The sequence below is a fragment of the Coptis chinensis genome, chromosome 5 (genome assembly GCF_015680905.1).
Source record: "Coptis chinensis isolate HL-2020 chromosome 5, ASM1568090v1, whole genome shotgun sequence".
Taxonomy (NCBI): Eukaryota; Viridiplantae; Streptophyta; class Magnoliopsida; order Ranunculales; family Ranunculaceae; genus Coptis; species Coptis chinensis.
Genome location: NC_141460.1, coordinates 59,011,484 through 59,027,650, shown reverse-complemented (window position 1 = coordinate 59,027,650; position 16,167 = coordinate 59,011,484). Strand labels below are relative to the sequence as shown.

At 36.5% G+C, this 16,167-nt stretch overlaps 2 pseudogenes; one reads left to right on the top strand and one right to left on the bottom strand.

The window, feature by feature from the left end:
- The first annotated feature begins 497 nt into the window (after positions 1–497).
- On the top strand, positions 498–2,476 carry LOC147498151 (uncharacterized; annotated as a pseudogene).
- Positions 2,477–12,438: 9,962 nt separating this feature from the next.
- On the bottom strand, positions 12,439–12,533 carry LOC147498150 (small nucleolar RNA R71; annotated as a pseudogene).
- Between the last annotated feature and the right edge of the window lie 3,634 nt (positions 12,534–16,167).

Below are 16,167 nucleotides of genomic sequence, written 5' to 3'. Positions count from 1 at the left end.
ATGAAGAACATGAAAATTTGGTGGATGCACCACATGAAGATTTGGTAGATGAGGAACATACAATTGTCAATGATAATGAGGATTATATGATGAATGACACACATGAAGACTTGGTAGCTGAAGACAATGAAAATTTGGTGGCTGGAAACAATGAAGATTTGGTGGATGAAGATGATGAGGATTTGGTTGATGAATAACTTAATCAACAAACAAATGTGGCTAACTTATCTAGGCCAGTAAACATTGATGACTCGCGAAATTGGGATAAGATGGATCAAAATTACAGAGATTTATTAGTGGAAAGAGGCCCTAAAAGAGATAACACTGTCGATTTTCCTAAAGATGATCTTGGTAGGCATTTTTCTTCTACTCATTATGTTCGACACTTATCAAACGGAGATAAACAAGATAGAAGATGGCTTGTATATTCCAATGCTTTGGATAGGGTATTTTGCTTTTGTTGCAAGTTGTTCAAGCACGACGGAAACAATATTCATATGGCGAATAATGGATTTAAAAATTGGAGAAATCTTTCACAGAGGCTTAAAAGTCATGAAAAAAGTAGTAGGCACATCAGCTGCATGAGCAGTTGGATTGAATTAGAGATAAGATTGAAAAAGAATGAAACGATTGATAAACGTGTGCAAGAACAGATCAATAAAGAGAAAGAACGTTGGGGTCACATATTACTGAGGATATTCTTTGTTGTGAAAGCTCTTGCTAGAAATAATTTAGCATTTCATGGGACAAAAGAGAAGATTTATCAAGAGAACAATGGTATTTTCTTAGGCATAATTCAGATGATTCCCGAATTTGATCTTGTAATGCAAGAACATATTCGGCTTATTCAAAGAAAATAAATTCATTGCCACTATCTCAGTTACAAGATACAGAATGAGTTAATACATTTGCTAGCAGAGGAGACTAAAGGTATCATTGTAAAGAAGATCCAATAAGCAAAATATTTTTCTGTGATACTTGATTGCACCCCAGATATAAGCCATGAAGAACAAATGTCAATTGTTATATGGTATGTTGATGTTTCTACAAGTCCGATAAAGGTAAAAGAATTCTTTTTAGGGTTTCTACAGGTGGACGACATTTCGGGATTGGGACTTTTTAACACACTCAAAGATGCACTGAACTCTTTTCAGCTAGAAATCAGTGATATAAGAGGACAAAGATATGATAATGGATCTAACATGAAAGGGAAACACAAAGGTGTGCAAAAGAGGTTGCTTGAAATAAATCTAAGAGCAATGTACACGCCTTGTGGTTGCCATAGTCTCAACCTTGCTCTATGTGATATGGCTAACTCTTGTTCTAAAGTGTTTTTTTTTTTTTTGGAGTGGTACAACACATATATTCGTTGTTTTCTTCTTCTACAAAGTGGTGGAAGGTCTTCAAAGATCATGTAAAATACAAAGAAAAGAAAGGTAAGAAAGGTCTAAGTGTTAAGTCATTGTCTCAAACTCGCTAGGAAAGTCGTGTGGCAAGTGTTAAAGCAATAAGATATCAAGCGCCAAAGATAAGGGATGCTTTAATTTTCTTGGCAGATGCTAATGATGACCCTAAAACAAAAAGTGAAGCTGAGTCCCTAGTAACACATGAGATGAAAATTTTTGAGTTCTTGCTTGGTATGGTTATCTGGCATCATTTGTTATTTGTTGTGAGCTATGTTAGTAAAACAATGCAAGCTGAAGATATGCACATTGATGTTGCCATAGATCAACTGAAGGGACTTATTTCTGCATTTGAAAAGTATAGAGAAGCTGGATTTGAGGAGGCCAAGGCTAAAGCTAAAGATGTTGCAACTTCTATGCAAATTGAACCTATTTTCCGTGAGAAGTGAATTATTCGTAGAAAGAGGCAGTTTGATGAAAATGCTGTCAAGGAGGCGCCACTATCAGCTGAGGAATCATTTAGAGTCCATTATTTTGTATTTATTTTGGACCAAGCTCTTTCCTCATTGAGAAGCAGGTTTGAACAATTCCAAGTATATGAAGGATTATTTGGGTTTTTATTTAATGTGGAAAAGTTAAACTCTGTAGATGCTAACAGTTTGAAGGTTTCTTGTAAGCACCTTGAAGTGTTTCTAAAACACGAAGATGTTTCTGATATTGATGGAGAAGATTTATTTTCAGAATTAAGAATCTTAAGAGAAATTTTGCCGAAGGAGACAAAGAAGGTGATTGATGTGGTGAATTATTTGAGATTAAGAGATCATTGTTTTCCAAATGCTTGGGTTGCTTATAGGATATTATTGACTATACTTGTTACAGGTGCTTCTGGTGAAAGAAGTTTTTCCAAGTTAAAGTTGATCAAGTCTTATCTTCACTCGACCATATCACAAGAAAGATTGAATGGATTAGCGATGTTATCTATTGAAAAAGTTGTTGTTGAAAAAGCTGACTATTCAAGTGTAATTAGTGAATTTGCATCTGAAAATGCGAGAAGAATGATTTTTAAGTTATAGGGTTTTTTTTTTGCCCCCCTCCCGGATTATATTGGCAGATGAAAGTTGAATAATATAAGTATTTTGTTTTGTCTTGTTGTTTTTTTTTACTGCATATAGGGCCACATTTTTAGTGCATCGCTTTGGGCCACGAAAATGTCAGGGCCGGCACTAATTGGGCAAAGTCTCTTTATTGGGAAGGTTGAAAAAATTATGAAGGACCTATGAGGCAATTGGTTCAAGTGCGAATTGGAGGTTTGTTTGAAATGGCTTAGTGGTGCAGTCCTCATAAATGGGTGGATTTTTTATGAATGGAGGTTGACTTTCAAAAGATGTTAAATTGGGATGGTGATGGTTGGGTGGTGGTTCTTCACATGATCTCGAGGACTCAGAGAATTCTTCAAATAGTTTTGGCGTATCCACAAAATTGTGGTTCATATATGCAATAGTAAGGATGTCAAAAATTTGTTCCATCGATAAGTCTTTAACGGCCAAACTAAATTGAAACCTACTTTTCACCATATATTTTATATCCTCTTTTCCTGGAACATGATTTCCTTCGTCCTTTTTGTCATTTTCCAAGTGTGGCGAGTCCAACACATGCTCTAGAATTTCTTCTACCAGAGTTTTCTCATGCATATATTCATCATCATAAGATTTGGAATTCACACGATAGTCAGGTTGATGGTGATGGGTTTTAATTGGTAATTAATATCAGGATAGGCTTTAGCAATTGGTTTTGTTATAGTAACACCTTGTTTCTCTTTTCAGTTGGGTCCTGGACTGGTGGGAAGAATATTAGTCTCAGATGTCTCATCTTTTGAATCAGATTGGAGAAAGCATAAGGTCGTTGCTATTTGCTGAATTAGTATTGATTGCTCGGCCATTTCCTGGTAAAGTTGTCATGTGATAAATGGTAGAGTGGGATATGAATTGGACATGGATGGTGATGTGGCTTTGTGTGAAACTGCACTCTGACTGACCATATGGATGCATGAATGGTGGTTGACTATTTGTGGTGGAACTCCATGAATTGTTTGCATGATGAGAAAACTCTTGCGCGTATTGGATACTAGGGAAATTTGAAAATTGATGTTCATAATTATAAGAGTTTCCCATAGTAGGTTCGAACTCGATATATGAAGGGCATTGAGACACCCAATAATAAGGACTACCACAACAAGAACAAGATTATGGGTTTGCATTATAATTTCATGACGGTTGCGATGCATATTGATAAGCCATGGATGCTCAAACAAGGATGATGCATAAATAATAAAAATTCATTTTTTCTGAATGTGTATATAAAAACTTTGAAAGTCTGTAGATTTGATACTACGCCCAGTTCGAAACGAACAGTTAGGCGTGAAACTAGGTAAGATCTACCGCATGGCTGAGAAAAGTAAAATAATCACTTCACTAAGTGGTGTGCTACTAAGAAACTCACTCACAGTGAATCTGGAGGTGGGGAGTGAGGAAGGTAGTTGGCTGATCAACTCCTAAATGTGCTTTTTATTACCCATATATTGCTGCATTACAGTCCCTCTTACACTTAACGAAAAGACAACTTATAGCTTTTATTGCCTTTTTCAAGTTAAGGAGTATTTCAGACCGCTTATCATAAAAGTTGTGTCTTAGCACCAAAAGGAGCCTTAATCAAGCTTATTATGAAGACCAGTTAGCTACTATGGAAAAGTGCTAAAAAATTCAAAGTCAACCGATCAAAGTCAAAGTCAAAGCCCTCAAATTTGAAGACCAGAGATGGAGGCCCTTATCTCAAATTATGTAGACTTTCTCCCTAAACCTACCTTGGTCTTAAAGAAACCAAAAAGCGAAAGCAAAAGTAAAAGTGAAAATGTGAGGTGTCTAGTTTTTAATGGATAAGGGCAAATCTATAAAAGGCAAAAGTAGGGGTATATAAGCAAAAAGCAAGAGAGATAGAATCCATCCATTGTCTTAGGATGTTTAATTTCTTGTCTTGTTTTTCAATTCATGTTTTTACTTTCTTGTTGTTTTATTTTATTTCAATCAATCTTGTTTACCTGTTCTTTGTTTTAATATTCAATCTTGTTTACTTGTTCTTTGTTTCAATCTTCAATCTTGTTTGCTTACTTTTATTTCAATGTTTTAATCAATCTTTCCCTTCATGTTTTCAATCCATTTCAATACAACAATCAAAGCTTTCAAGTTTTCATAGCTTAGAACCATTCTAATCCTAAAAGAGTCTACCTTTCTTCTTCACATCTCCCTCACTCAAACTCTAAACAATTTAGGATGAACCTCAACTTCTAATCTAAACTCTTTTGAAGTATACAAACCACTACTAAAACTTCAAATGGCGCTGCTGTCATGGATTGAAGGAGTGAGAGTGATTGATTGAGAATCTAAAACGGGAGCATCATTCTCATCTCTCCATTTCTATTTTTTTCAATTTTTTGTCATTTTATTTTATTGTTTCTCTATACTGAGATATTTTTTTACAAATCAGGTTGCAGGACAATGAAGCTAGAAAGGAGCTGAATACACACACAAAAACCGATGACCGTTTCACCGGGGCCGGCGGGCGACCGCGCAAGCGTGGCGGGGGCGACCGCCCAGACACTTTCAGTGAAAGGTATCCAGTTTTGTTGTAGTCCAGTTGATTTGTGATGAGCAGTTATACTCCGAGCCCGGATTTTGTAATAGAGTAGGAGAAAATAGTGGAACTTGTTTGTAATAGTTAGTGATAAAAAGAAAAAAAAAAAAAAAAAAAAAAAAAAGACAAAAATGTTGGTTTTTTATTGATTTCTTATGATGAACATGAGTTAAACTTTGTTTAAGATTTATACTTACCAAGGGATTAGAGTTTTAATTGCCTTAGGAAGTTCAAGTGTGTGAGGCAAGTTATGGATCATAGCTCACACACTATGGATCAACTTGGTAATCAACACTTTAAGTCCAATTGACTCTAGTCAATCTAGACTGACATGTTATATACACAAGTATTGACAACTAAAAAGATATACTGACCATTTCCAGCTTCATCAATGTCTTCTTCTAGGTCTCTCCCACTATATGACCTTCTAGCACCATGCTCACTCAACAAACCCATTCCATTATCCCCCTGAACTGCTTCTCTTGCAATCGATTTGCCTTTATTATTGGTATCTACACAAAAATATCAGATACATTAGAAATGAACAGAACATGTTTAATGCACAACTGCATTTACCTTGCGGAAGATGGACATGCTCAAGTGGTGACCGCATGGAAGGTTTTGGGTGACGGTTGGTTTCAGCCTGTCCATCAGTGTCACTACCACTACTTGGGGAGGAATAAGCGGGTGCCGCATAAGGATCCACTTCCAGATGGTCCGTTTGCAAACCACTTTCTTCAACTGTCACGCCTTCTGCCACATCTCTTAATATTTTATTATGCAAGTCTCGCAACTCTTGAGGGATAATTACACCAGGGATTTGCTGAAAAATAGGTTCAAGCATTCTTGCTAGGCGAAAACAACGAGTACTCTATTACAAAGCATAAGCAGTGTTAGTTATGAAGATATTGGGACTTAACACATATGCAAGGTATAAACCATAGGACAAGAAAAACTCACATAAGTAGTTAAGGTTAACTATAAAAGTGCCAAAGTTCAAGCTTTATAAAGATACAAAATCCAATTTTTATTTATAAAATCACAAAAGCATGGCATTATGCATTCACAATTACTACATATATAACCTGATATCACAATTACTACATATATATAACTTGATTTATGCCATATTATATGGCCTACTGCCTAGGCCCATTGCCTATAATGAGTATGCATGATCAAGTTAATACCATAAATAAAAATTTTAAATTTTAAAAAAATTAAAAATATAAATTGACCCCTCACGACTTAAACCCAGAAGTCGTGAATGATCAAGTTTGATTAACTATAGGTCAGGTCTAAAAGAAATCATGGCATTCAATCAATACAAAATCAATAGACTATGGCAATAAGGCAAATGAATAAATCATGAGGCATTCAATTTGACGATGAACACAAAGTGCAGAGGTTTTAAGAGATTATTTACTATTGCTCACAAAGGCATATATTTCTACAACATTTACTACTTCTACGAATTTGAACTCAGCAGAACATGATATGGACATTTTGCACTGACCACAACACTAAGTACTATTAAGCGCTGATTTTGTATAACCGATTAGTTATTGAATAAATTAGTAAAGAAGTACCGGAAGCAAACAAACTCGCAGATTTATAAAAGAATCACATGTTCGTTTAGTCTATCATTTAGCAATGACTCGCGATTAGACAATGGTCTTATGTGAGTGACACTATGAATCTCATACCATTCAAGATATGCTGCTTGTGTTGCCACGAAAAATCTTACTTTCCTCCTCGACACAGTCCCACAACCGCCACTAATCCCACTCTGTGCATGCGGCCATCATATCAGCTCCTTTTGCTTTCCAGTTCCATCTAAGTGGGGGATGTGGTATGTGTTGTTGTAACTCGTACTGCCTCAAACATCTCTCAGGCATAGACCTCTCAAGGATATCAAAGTGGATCAACCATGTAGACAAGGGTTGAATACAAGAAGAATCCAGGGCTAACTTAGGAGCATCCCCCCATGAATCCCACGGCAGCGAAATTACCTAATGAAATACACGTTATTTTATATTTAACGTATACATTTATTTCACATTCAAGAATACCCGACTCATAATCATAAAGGATGGCTTCATGTTAGATATATATAATATGACTGATTGTTTCGGCAATAAACTGCTTCAACACAACGAGAGCAACGGTAAAGAACGCACTAAGAAACAGAGGAATTTGATGTTGGGGGAGATGAAACTGAACCAAATAATGGCTGCCTACGTACCCAAGATCTATTCTCTAGGGATCAAGTTTCCACGTAGTTCCTTATGAAAAATAATGTGGTATTTATATAGGTAGCGTAGAGAGTCCTTGTAGCTCAAGTAATCTCGTAGTTTGAGTAATTGTGATAGAATATAACTCTTAACTGATAATTATCTCTTTGATAAGAAATGAATCTAGACATAAATTAATGCACGTAAGTGGCAAGCCATGTGGCTAGGGTTCAGCCCTAGACACATGAGTTAACGGGCATGTACATTGATCTATGATATTACAAATTGGGCTTTAGCCTTGTTGATTAAATGAATAAAGTTGAGACTCCTACCAATGGACATTTACCATGTAGGTGGGGGTCGAAACACCGCCCCCTCTTTGGCATGTGAACAAAGTTCATATGGCAAAGAAGAGAAGTAAAATCAAGGAAAATATGGAATAAGAAAAGATTGAGCGGAATGTATAACAAAAGGGTCGTGTGAATGTAAACAATAGGACTGTCGAGAAAAATTCGTGAATTATCGGGAACGAAATAATGTCAAACTAGCGTATACGGGACGCAATGTAGTTAAATAAAAGATGGCTGAAAATGCACAGAAAAAATTGCAAAAGAAATTGATGGCCAAAACTGTACATAACGCATTACCTAATAATACGAAAATTGAGTTCGACGACGCATGCTATCGAAATAGTGATATTAGGATTAGACAGTTAAAATTAAATGTAGAGGCAGTCTAGTAATAATAGGAAGAAAATGAAGTTAAATACGAATTAGATTCAAAGGTTTCAGATTAGATAATAATTTGAATTAGATAAAAATATGGAGTAGATAAGAATTTGGAGTAGATAAGAGTTTGGATTAAATAAGAATTTGGATAAGATAAGAGGTTGAATTTGATAAGAATCTGAGTACAGCTTTATTTAGTCAAAGCTTCAAAGAAAATCCTATGTTAGATGATATCTGAGAAGAATAGATCGCACAGGATATTGGCTTGAATACAACGAGAAATCTCGGGTTTTCTAATGCGAAGTGAAAATGGACAGTGGTCCCCATGCGGTGTGTGTCTCTATAAAATAGCAAAAGGAATTCAGAGGAACGATATTCATCTAAATTTGAAGCCAATGGAGTTGGGGAAGAAAGAAGATTGTGAGGGCAATAGCGGCTACGAAGTGGTCGAGAAGAAGAGAAAGAGGATCAGAAAGGCATAAGCACACTTTCCGATTCAAAGTTGCCCCGAACACGAGAATCGGTTATTTATGAGTTTCACGCTCTCTCGGGTTCCATCCATTTGTTTATTGGTACAGGATCGATCCTAACAAGAGTAGCGAAAGCAGTACTGTTATGGCCCCTGTATGCACAATTCCATACAATGTAATCGGTTTATTTTGCACTTTTGTAGCTCTAGGATCCAAGATCTTTATCATGGGCGGTACTTACAGCAAAAAATTGAAAGGAAAAGGTATATTGGATCGGTTAATTAATTGATTTGAGTATGGGTCTTTCATTTAAAGCTTAAAAAGGTGAGAATACACCCAAGATAGTGCAATGATTAGCACTGTTCGGTAAAGTGATTAAAGAGTTTGTTATGTGTTTGTGTATGACATGTGTCCCTTGATGTTCATAACTGGAATTTGACAATAGTTTTATTTGTACATGACCGCAAGAGATTTAGAATTTGAAACAGTGCAACAATATGTTAGCAGCAAGACCAGATCATTGGAAAAATGCTCTCAACCCGCAGATTTGGAAGTTAGTGTCTCTTCAAAAATTGTAATTCGCTCGGAAAGATTTGCTCAGAAAAAGCGGCTCAATTCCTTAGAAAAAAAATAATGAAATTGTTGGAAATGTTCAATTCGCTCGGAAAGATTCGTTCAAAAAAATCGGCACAATGCCTTAGAAAAAATAATGAAGTTGACGAAAATTTTCGCTCGGAAAATTTATCGTAGAAAGATCGGCACAATGCCTTAGAAAAAAGAATGACTGCGGAAAATAGTTAACCGAAAGCGTCAAGCAAAGCGAATGCAGATTTCGAAGAAGAAAATGAAAATTTAATCAAACAACCGTAAGACAATTGACAAAGACAATTGATTAGGTAATTGTGTGAATGTAATACCATAGAGCTAAAACTTCTTTTGATGAAAAATAAAAATAAAGATAGGTTTGCGATTGAATATTGTTGTTGTGTCAGATAACATACCTGCGGAAAACAGACAATATTGTAGATTTATGTAATTGAAATGAAATAGAACGAGACGCCCCTACGTAGAGAAAAACGCCCCCAATGCGTACTTAACTTTGCAAAAATAGGTTGAGCGAGCATAAAAGCGTTCAAACTTAGGCTGACGAAGCTAAACGTAGTAACCTTGTCAGATTTTGTCGGAACGATAGTAATGGACTAAGCGAGCGTAAAAGCGTTTAAACTTAAACTGACGAAGCTAAATGTGGTAACTTTGCCAGATTTTGTTATAGTGATAGTAACGAACTAAGCGAGCGTAAAAGCGTTCAAACTTAGACTGGCGAAGTGGACGAAAAGTCTGTTGAAGCCAACTGCAGCTGAAGAGGCCTTTCTAGACTGAAAGAATTGGGTTTTGGGCCTGATTCTCTGGCCCAAAACATGGCTCCAAGCCCATGCAAGATTTTTGGATCTGAAAGTATAAAACCAAAGCTTCACTCTTTGTTAATGGTAGCTAGTTAGACCTAAAACTATAGACAATTATAGATCTAGTTTTCATGTAATAAAATTAAGTTTAGTTTAAATTCAATTCTTGTTTTAGATTAAACTCTTAGAATCATTATTCTTAATTAGTTTGATTAATAAAATAGCTAGTTTGTCAATTTCGATTCTTATCATTTACAATTGTGTAGATCTAAATTCCCTTATTACATAGATAGCTAGACTTAGATTAGTTAGATTATTAATTTAGTATTTGAATCATTGTTTTATTATTCATTAGATTAATAAAATAGTGTTCTTCATAAGTTAGTTTCATTTCCATTAATTGTTTAGTTTCAATTCGTAGATTTAAGTAATTGTCATTATTAGTTTAATTCAATTATTGCATTAGTAGTTTTGAATTGAGTTTAAACAAGCAAAGTTTCAATATTTATATCATGTCTTGTTTGAATTCCATTGGGAATGATAAGCGTGATGATTCTCGGCTAAACCTCCATTGAGGGGTTGAGAAGCCTTGATGAAAGCTTGATTCGATTATCGTAGAGTCGTCGTAATTTCCTTTCCACTCTAAAAACGATTAGTTCACCATGAGAATGGGTTTAATCGTTCACATACTAGTTATGAATTGGTAGAAATGCTATGTGTAATTAGGGATTAGGAGTAACCATATTGTTCTGCGATTCAATTCAGTTCAATTCAATTCGGATTATTACGACGTCGAAGTAAGATTAAGTCGAAGTTAAGGTGGAATCAATCCCCCTCAACTCCTTATCATAGAATTGACGTAGCATTCCCATAGTTGTTCTAATAGTCGACTAGTTGCATCTTGTGGGTAGTTGCATCGTAGTCTAGTTGCCTTTTCGTAAATCTCTCATTAGACTTTAGAGTAGATTACTTATACGTAGAGAACACACATCTTGGAAGGACTAGGAGTGGAACGAATCATCTACTCCACTATATCTCATAGGATTGAGAGTAGAATCTTTGATAAAATATAGGCACATAAGAAAGTTTTAGTTTACTTACGTTTTGAGTTTCATCGTTCATTTCGTAGGTAAATTTATCTTTTTATGTTTTATCAAATGGATAAGTCCAAAATTTAAAATTTGCCATCTTAGTTTCAGTTTAGCATTGTTTTTGTAGTATAAGTACTTTTCTTAAAGTCCCATTAAACCCACCCACCCTTGTTTGATTCATACCGTGGTTGTCCGTTTCAAGCATTGAAAAGTTCCGCGAAAAAATGAAACTAAATAAAATGGCGACTTCAAGACTACTTTAAGGGTTTTGGTTCAAAGGAATAAAGGCGGCGCATGTCCAAAAATTTAAAATGCACATCCACAATTAAAGTTTTTGAATTTATATAAAACACTAAAATTACATTTAACATTGAAATACATAGACAAATAATTATATTATCATTTAAATTACATAAACATAAATTATTTCTATAATAGATTCAAACAAATATATTATTACCTGGAACCTTGTATATGGAAATGAAAATATTGGCTTTTGAACAAGTGATGGACCCGCCCCATCTCGAAACGACCTACCTGTTTTAAAAAAACTTTGTAACTTGGAGTTACGCGAAGCGGTTTTAGACGACCGGTGAATAAAAATATAATTTATAAGAAATAAGTGAAAAATAAGTTATGGCTTTGACTTGATGATCAAAGGAATAAAGCGGGCAGCCTACTGAGCTGATTTTCCACGAGGTTTGATTCGAACGGGTTTGATTCGAACCCGATTTTTCAAGTTTTTTTAGTGTACTAACTATTTATATACACTGAACACGCGTAAACAAGACGCTATTCATAAGCGAAGCAAGGACGTAATCAGGTATTCCTTTCTTCCGCACCTCGCATCTCCTGTTAGAGGTTTATACTAGTATATCAGAATTGTTTGGAGTGTTGATGTGTTTAGCTAAATTTGGTCATAGCCTTGTATGATATTAAGGTCTGGTCGAACAAAAACACAACAACGCCAACAAACGATTCTATCTAGTATACCATCTACTACACCTCTAGTTACTATTTCACACACACCACCTGACACAATGCCCAACGAAGGAGAGACTCCTCTTTCAGACTTTTATAAAGCCTTGAGCGATAGCCCCAAATCTTGCATCGTTCTAGCGGACCCATTGGGGATTTCGAATCCCCCAAATATTTTAATTTGTTACCCGTTTTTCACGGTTTAGACCATGAAAAACCTTATCGACATGTCGTAGGATTGAACAAGTCCTAACAACATTCCACCATCCTACGGTTGGTGCGGAACAAATTAAACTCGGGGTATTTCCTTTCACCTTAGCCCGATAAGGGCGTCTTGGTTAAGCTGCCCAAACGCCTAATTACGTGGACTCGTGGGCTAAACTTGTTCAAATTTGTTTATGGATCATTTTTACCCACCCCTAAAGACGGATGAGATGCTTTCCAAGATTCATTTCTTTTCGACAAAATCCTCATGAATCATTTTTAGAGGCTTGGAATCGTTTCACCGATCTCCTTATAGAGTGTCCACATCATAACTTAGCGAAAAGACCGTTAGTTCGTGCCTTTTTCAAAGGACTTCTACACCACCATAAAGAAGTCCTAGACATAATGAATGGGGGTAGTTTCTTAAGCAAAGGAGCCTCGGAGGCTTATAAATTTTAGAGGATCAAACTAAAGCTTTAAATAACAACTGGGGGTAGTGATGATATCCACCGCTCGCTAGTTCATCAAATCTGATTAAGGCCGCGGTATGTTTGAAATTAAACACGATCCCAAGCTTAAAACTCTAATCGAATCACTCACTAAAAAGGTAGAGCCCATTTCTATTCAACAAAAGTCTATCCCGTCATGAGCGTAAATTCAAATCCATGTAGTTTACATTTGGAGCCACGAGCATCCCGACTAATCGTCCTATAGCCTATGAACAACGGGCTTGTTCCATTAATAGTAAACCTGCGCCCTTGGAGACAAAATCCCAACCGGTTGGAGAAATAACCAACACGCCACACCCAGTGGTACAATAATCAATATGTTAGGCCAACGCACGGTTTAACCAAGCTCCACCACGACAAGGGCGTGGTCGGGGTAATTTTAATAATTATAACAACCAAGTGCAACCTCGACAAGGTCAAGCACAAGGTCAAGGTAGTTATAATAATTATAATGCTAATAGAGGTATCGTTCCGGTAAATAATAATTATCAAAATCCACCCATAAATAATTCACGTGAAATAGTTCCAGTCACACCACCCATGACTACTACACCCACACAACCGGATCGTCTTGACACCTTCATTCAAGTGAGCCAAAAACTTTTCCAAACCATGGCTCAATCTAACCAACAACTTCTACAATCCGTTAATAATTTAACCCAACAGTTGGCCCAAGATAAAGCCCAACCCAAGGTGTGTTGCCAGGTCACGCAATACCTAATCATAAAACAACAAACACAGCCTTTGAGGTAATCGATAATACGAGTAATGAATATGAAAATGTAGGTGAGCTAAATGCCATCACCACTCTCCGTTCTGGCAGAGTGGTTGATAACAAAGTAACTATGCCTATAGTTACCCCACCAGTAGGTAGCCCTACACCTCCTATTCTACTAGATACCGAAATAGAAACTGAAGAGCCTACCACTGTAGAGGTACCAGTTACAACACAACATAAGAAACAGAAAGCCACGGTTAAACATCCAGGTGATACCATTGCTAAATATAGACAGAAACCACCGTTTCCACAAAAATTAGCCGTGTTAACTAGGGATACTAATTATGAAGAGATGAGGGACGTTTTCAAGAATCTAACTATAAACCTTCCCTTCCTCGAAGCTATTAAAAAGCTACCACACCATGCTAAATTTCTTAAGGAGTTGTGTACTACTAGGCGTAGGACCAATATACCAAAAGACGCCTTTTAAGTAACAATTCCCAACTCTATCGAACATAATGGAATTGTTAAGTACAAGGACCCCTGGTCGCCCCATCGTACAATGCACCTTAGGAGATTCTTATAACGACCGCGTTATTAGACTTGGGGGCTAGTGTTAACTTACTCCCGTTTTATTTGTATAAACAAATAGATCTAGACGAGATGCAACCCACTAAAATGGCGTTGCAATTAGGCGATCGGTCTATTAAGTATCCTAAGGGTGTGGTCGAAAATGTCTTTGGTAAAAGTTCGGGATTTTTACTATCCGGCTGATTTTGTCATCCTCGATACGTAAGTCGCTAACAACTCTGTCGATCATCTTAGGGCGTCCTTTCTCGCGGCAACCGCCAATGCGCTCATTAATTGCCGCGGATGGTTCAATGTCCATGTCTTTTGGCCATCTTTTTGTTGAAGTAAATGTTTTAAAACAAAGACACATTTACCCGATTTAGATCTATGGATGGGGAGGTTAGCATGATCGAGAGCTTTGCTCGAGATTATTTCAACAACACGTTCCCTGATAATCATATGCCCAAATTTCTTTCCTTTGGAAGTTCAGACTCCAACATTTTCATCCCTACACTAGTCGATACACATATTACGGTTGAGGATGAGATAGATGACTTTCTCAAAGATATAGAGGACTATTATAGTAACGTGGATATAACCAATCTAGATGAGGAATTCGATGAGTTTCTTAGAGCAGGTGATGATTCACCCTATCAAGAACTACTTTGCACAACATCCACCTCGACTCTCCTCTTTCCACCCTTTCAAAGGAATCTCGAGTTTGCACTCGATCCTTTTGTTTTTTCAGGCTTCATAATTTTTAAATCCACCTAGTAAACAAATACTTGGAAGAACAAAGCATTTGACACCTTCATTTTCAGACTTGAAACAGTCCCTACACACACCATGAATGAGTTTTGTGCTAAACCCACATCCTCATTGTTTACATGCTTTCCTTCTACAACTTATCCATATCCACCATATTCTCCACAACCATTCACTTTTCCACACTTATTCACTAGAATACCCTCTCGTTCAAAAATGAAAAAGAAGGTGCATGCTAGGTTACGTAATAGGGTTATCCGACTTCGCTTTCATTTCACTAGGTTGCGTCATAGGAAATCTTGGTGCTTGATTATGTTTGGATATGTTTTCTGTGATATTTATTTATGGAATGATCCACAACTATTTCGGTTGTTGATATATGATAAATTGCATGTTCATACATATGTTTAGATAAAGTCTCGAGTATCTGACTATAAACGACTCAACTTTTGTGTTTGGTGCATTTCCTTTCATTTCCATATATTGGTGAGTGCACCATTAAGGTAACCGTGCCCTCCCTATGGAGTGTGTGGCTGTAAGTACCGGATCCTAAGTCCACGTTTAACATAATTCACGTTTTCCACTCTTGCATGTTTTCTCGGATTTTTGAGTCATGTTTCTCTATGGGGTGAATTATGTCTTTCTTGTTTATTGTTTTTCATTATAAAAGTAAATATATATATATATATTAAAGAATAAATATAGTAATCTAGGAAGTCTCGGGAATCTGACTTTAAAAGACCCACTGCTAAAAAACAAATTTTCTAAGTTTTGTTGTAAAAAATTTGTTTGGGGGTGGGGTGTTCGTGTTTCTGTCCTAGAATGTTTTATGTCCCATTAGAGTTACTTAGGAAGTTTAATTGTATTTCGATCCGGGTTGACATAATCCATGAATTTAGAGTTCAGTCGTTCACATAACGTACGTCATGCACGCACTTCGAGGCGTTTTCCACTAGCTTATATGTCATCCATGGTCGTAATAGAGTGTTTTATGGATCATTGGATTGGAAATTCTCTCCTGATCATTTCCATATCTCATTCGCAAAAATCGGACCGGTAACGAAGCGGCAATTTTGATTTGAAGTTCGCGAAAAATCGAAAAATTCAAAAATTTCGAATTGGGCTTGGGCCCAACCCGCGCCCTTACCTTTGCCCCAACAGTCCTTCATCTTCTCAAACCGCCATTATCAAACAAAACCAAAACTTCAAAACCTAAATCCAAAAATTAAACAAGAAACCTAATTAAACCCACGCCAACCATCAAAAATCCACTTCAAATCTTCTCTAAAACCAAACCACCACCAAATCCACCAACTTACATCACCAAAAACCCACGAAAATTAAAAAATTTAAGCTGTCGCGCCACCACCGCGCCACCACCACAGTTTGTTTCAGTCGGTCGACTCA